Source organism: Schistocerca cancellata, chromosome 3 (genome assembly GCF_023864275.1).
Source record: "Schistocerca cancellata isolate TAMUIC-IGC-003103 chromosome 3, iqSchCanc2.1, whole genome shotgun sequence".
NCBI lineage: Eukaryota > Metazoa > Arthropoda > Insecta > Orthoptera > Acrididae > Schistocerca > Schistocerca cancellata.
The window spans coordinates 231,180,088-231,186,087 of NC_064628.1; positions in this window are offsets into that span (position 1 = coordinate 231,180,088).

The window sequence follows — 6,000 nt, forward strand, 5'->3', positions numbered from 1 at the left end:
ACTACGAGATGGCGCTGCCATAGAGACGGACCAAATTCTGTTTCCGCCGATCCGCGTATTAATATGTAATGCAGCCAATGAGATTGCTGCTAACATAGAACCTTTTCTCCTCGTGGATCACACTCGCGCAGTGGTACATGAACGCACGAGGTATTATAATGAGTGTACAGAACTCCGATTAGTCAGTCTGCCTTAGTCTGTACCAGTCTGTACGAGTTCTACATTTGTCTGTACCAGTCTATAGTCAAGTTTCAGTCTGCGCCTAATAGGATTACCATATGCCTGTACATAGCCATGAAGATAAATGTATAGACACTTTTGTCAGGTATCAGAGATATATGTGAGAATAAGATTAACGTACCAATACCAAAGGAACTTCAGATTGTCAATTGTAAATAGCATCCAGAACCAAGTTAAGTAATTTTTATGCTTTTTATTATTTTAATAAATGTGTGTGAAAATTAATCAATTCTGTTTAAAGTTGGTCACCGTCAATCTGCTATTCTAAGCGTGCAAGTGGCATTTCTATCGTCTGACCTAACACCAGAAGATAAACACGCCATGATAAGACCACGAGACATATTGCTGACACTCGCCTACTTCGTTAGAGCGACAAGTCAAATAATCTGATGGTGTGTGTACTGAAAGTCTTACAGTATGCACACCACAATAATTATATTAGCTGTTATCATGTAGTTAAGGACTGTGCCCATAGCTCCCTACACACTGCTTGGAAAGTGATGATACTAAAGGTTAAGTTACACTTGGCAACTCATGCAGATAAATGTCTGTGCTGGAACTGTAGATAATTCGAGAAAAGCCCAGTCAGTCTTCCAAAGTGCAAGAGACAAGACATTAACCCACTCTAGTGCAAGTATGCAACTACCCAGCTGTGTACAAGTATGCAACTGAAGACTCCTCCTACAGCCTCCTACATGAAGACTGATTTTTCTATGAAAGGCCATTCCATATATAGCTGGTATCATGGCAGGACTTTGTTGTAAGTGACTGGTCCTGTGATGGTATGGAATAAGACTGGAAAAAGAGAAGAAGAAGAAGAAGAATGAAATACTCCTTCGTGTTTGATAATGTAAAAGCTATAGTTGTGGGTCCATCTAACTGCGACAAGACAACTGTTCTCATGTCACTAGTAACACACCCAGGTGGAATCCGCGTTGAGCATGTATGTGTATTTTCAAAAACGCTGTTTCAACCCAAGAACTGCAAAAGATATTGCAGGATGTAGACAGTATAACAAACATGACATTCAGTCAAAGCACTCAAATCCCCCACCAGAACAAGTAAAGCCAAACACAATGTTCATATTGACTGTATTTCTGTTTTGGTCATCAGATGGGTATTGACGTATTTTATTTGAGTCAGACGTATTACAGAATCCCAAAACAGTAGATGAGGGATAATGCAAATCTCAATAAACCTTTCAAACAAGACATTTTGAATCTAAAATACATTTACCAGGTGTGGGAACCAACATGTCATTCAGTGATTCTGTAAAGACATGCACAGATTGCCAGAATCACACACAGTGAGGGTTTCTTGTTATTTATAAATCAAGAAAACTGAATGAAGGTAGGTATAGATGGAACTTCCAGGAGTTTCTGTATATATAGCTATGGAAACAGTAATGAGTATGTTAGTATACCTCACACCATGGACAAGTTCGCATGTATGTCAGGCACTCAGCCTGAGAGGATAGGTGTGCATAGACAGAGAATGCATCTGCACATAGATGGAAAATTTCAGTCTCTCGAACGTAAAGTTAAATAGCTAGAGACATATGCCCAGACCCTTCTGAGACTAATCAACGAATTAGATGCTAGGGTTAAGGAACTAGAGATGTACACCCACATCATTCTGAAAAAGATAGTAGACAACTTAGCTGTAAAAGTTGTTGGAATTGAAGAGAAAGTGGATGACTTAACTGTAAAGGTTGAGAGAAGTGTGTACAAGGTGCAGTCTGTGAAGCAGCCCACTTAGTATATAGCAAAATATCGACTCAGTATGAGGCCATCGCTGAGGTTAATACATTTGGATCGAGAGCAAACACTGGGAGAAACGTTTAAATCAGTTACTGAATCTCCCAATGAACTCTCAGCAAAATTACATAACGACGACGATGATGCTGTTGCCTGTTTCATTAACTGTCACTGCAACGCTAGTATAGACAAAACATTCACTGTCAGTTGTGAAAACCCATACACATTGGGCACACAGCCTGTGACTTTAAGTGGAAAAATCAATAGAGATAGGGGATAGAGAATTCCAAAGAACACCAGGTCTACTGAACCTCATTTTTCTAAAACCCACAAAAGCAGTAAAATTTTCACTCAAAGATCTGGAGATGTGTGGAGAAATACTAAGACTAACCAGTGTACACACGAAAGCGGGAAACCAACATAGTGCGAAACACAGAGACGTTATAAAACCATTATTACTAGATGGACGGTATAGCAGTGGTGAGGGTATTGACATTCAGCATAAAAGAGTCGACAATCAGTCTCTCAGTATATATACTACAACAACCAAAATGAGCTAATAGGTCGACTGCAACTGCGCATGACATCAGCTGCAGTGGGCAATAGCACTCATACGAATGGGATTATCTCAATAATTTCAGAACTTACAGAGAGAGGTACACTCCTGGAAATTGAAATAAGAACACCGTGAATTCATTATCCCAGGAAGGGGAAACTTTATTGACACATTCCTGGGGTCAGATACATCACATGATCACACTGACAGAACCACAGGCACATAGACACAGGCAACAAAGCATGCACAATGTCGGCACTAGTACAGTGTATATCCACCTTTCGCAGCAATGCAGGCTGCTATTCTCCCATGGAGACGATCGTAGAGATGCTGGATGTAGTCCTGTGGTACGGCTTGCCATGCCATTTCCACCTGGCGCCTCAGTTGGACCAGCGTTCGTGCTGGACGTGCAGACCGCGTGAGACGACGCTTCATCCAGTCCCAAACATGCTCAATGGGGGACAGATCCGGAGATCTTGCTGGCCAGGGTAGTTGACTTACACCTTCTAGAGCACGTTGGGTGGCACGGGATACATGCGGACGTGCGTTGTCCTGTTGGAACAGCAAGTTCCCTTGCCGGTCTAGGAATGGTAGAACGATGGGTTCGATGACGGTTTGGATGTACCGTGCACTATTCAGTGTCCCCTCGACGATCACCAGTGGTGTACGGCCAGTGTAGGAGATCGCTCCCCACACCATGATGCCGGGTGTTGGCCCTGTGTGCCTCGGTCGTATGCAGTCCTGATTGTGGCGCTCACCTGCACGGCGCCAAACACGCATACGACCATCATTGGCACCAAGGCAGAAGCGACTCTCATCGCTGAAGACGACACGTCTCCATTCGTCCCTCCATTCACGCCTGTCGCGACACCACTGGAGGCGGGCTGCACGATGTTGGGGCGTGAGCGGAAGACGGCCTAACGGTGTGCGGGACCGTAGCCCAGCTTCATGCAGACGGTTGCGAATGGTCCTCGCCGATACCCCAGGAGCAACAGTGTCCCTACTTTGCTGGGAAGTGGCGGTGCGGTCCCCTACGGCACTGCGTAGGATCCTACGGTCTTGGCGTGCATCCGTGCGTCGCTGCGGTCCGGTCGCAGGTCGACGGGCACGTGCACCTTCCGCCGACCACTGGCGACAACATCGATGTACTGTGGAGACCTCACGCCCCACGTGTTGAGCAATTCGGCGGTACGTCCACCCGGCCTCCCGCATGCCCACTATACGCCCTCGCTCAAAGTCCGTCAACTGCACATACGGTTCACGTCCACGCTGTCGCGGCATGCTACCAGTGTTAAAGACTGCGATGGAGCTCCGTATGCCACGGCAAACTGGCTGACACTGACGGCGGCGGTGCACAAATGCTGCGCAGCTAGCGCCATTCGACGGCCAACACCGCGGTTCCTGGTGTGTCCGCTGTGCCGTGCGTGTGATTATTGCTTGTACAGCCCTCTCGCAGTGTCCGGAGCAAGTATGGTGGGTCTGACACACCGGTGACAATGTGTTCTTTTTTCCATTTCTAGGAGTGTATAATCGAATGAGTGTGGAGACAGTAGTACGAGAACTGCACGAACCAGCATACAAAACATACCCTCGTAGGCATGTTAAGTTTGGATGACTTCTGGCAGGCTGATCTTGTAGATATGAGGGAATATTCACATGAGAATATTGGATTCAAATATATTTCAATGGTTATCGATACATACTCTAAGTTTGCCTGGGAATTACTGATAAAACAAAAACGGGGAGAAATGTTGCCGATGTGTTTGAGCGTTTGTTGCAGCAGGGACGAATTGATGCCCAGGCAACCTCCAAATTTATCATGGTGGAGAGTTTTACAATAGGTGTTTCAAAACTGTGATGCAGCAGTATGGAATACATTATTATTCAGCGTTACCCACCTGACGACGAGTCTCATGGAATATCTGAACAGAACAATAAAAGGTCACATATCGATGCGTTTTAATCTCCGCGGCTCATACAAATGGAGGTATCCTCCCATAAATAATCGCACAGCATAATCGAACCAAACACAGCACAATAAAAATAAGTCCAATTTTAATGTTCATGTTAACGGACTCATGGATATGGTGTACTATCGTATTATAATTTAATGTAGAAGATTTGGTTCATGTTTCAAAACATAAGACAACATTTGTGGAGTCATACCTCCCAAACTGGTCGAGTGAGATATTTAAAGTTTCCAAAGTGCAGAGAACAAATCTCAGAACTTACATCTTAAAGAATAGTAGTCGCACTGAACTTTCTGGGTACTTTTACACCGAGGAAATGCAGAAGAGCTCAGAACCACAAACGTCTCCCATAGAGCATGTCATAAGACGTCGAGGGAGCAAAGCTGTATTTAAATGGCTCGGTTTTCCTGCAACAGAAAACAGCTGAATTGTCACTAGCGATTAGCTATGTAATGGGGTGCACAGAACACAACCAGCACAGTAGCATAATCTGCTTGATGGGAGACGCGTTATAGGAGGTGGTAGTGTTCTCGACAAACTTCTTGTCCGAATTGCACACTCCGGGCTATAATTACTGTGGACCTGATACAAAGTTTCAAAAACGTTTGGCTCACGGTGATAAGGGGATAACCTGCTTGACGAGCCGCGTTTTGAACACGACATTAGATACGCAAGACATAAAAATTTCCCAGGACGTCACGCTGCATACCGATTTTAGATGATAAACCAAAGGCAATAAGTGCGAGAAAGGATATTGGTACAGAACAGCGTACTGCAGCATTTGTAGTTGATAAAACTATGGGTGGTAAAATTAAGTTGGACTTAGGTGTGATGAGTTTCAACCAAGTTATGAATGCTGCACGTCGTGCATTGAAGACGAAGAAGATAACGGTCAAAAAGAAGAAGAGGGAGACTTAAAAAACTGTATCTTGACAGCGATGTATGCAGTTAGAGGTGTCATGAAGCGTAGAGGACCTGTTAAAGCACCCAGGATTCTGCCGATACCCAAGACACCAGGTGGAATTACACCCTTCTTCATTACTGCCCTCGCAGGACTCTCAGCGATAGGTTCAGTGGCCGGTGGTGCTGCGGCTATTGCCAGGACAGTGAAGAATGCACAGAACTCCCAGGAGCAGCTAGAGGAAGCAAATGATGGAAAGACCAGCCGTCGGAAAAGGACTATACCTGAAACAAGAAATGACTAGGTCTCCTCATAAATAAAAAAGAGCCCGTTATCTTTCCTACCGAACAGACCACTCACAAATACGGATCTGCTCAAGACTGTCAGGAAAAAATTCAACATTCCAAGATTCTGTGGTGTGTTTATGCGAGACACACTACTGAAGACTATTTGAAAATCCGGAGAATGTGGAACTGTGAATTTAGATGTTGCTGGGGAACCAGGAACCCACTGGGTGGCGTATGTTAAGAAAAATACAAATAACTTCTCCTATTTCGACTCATATGGGGACTTGCA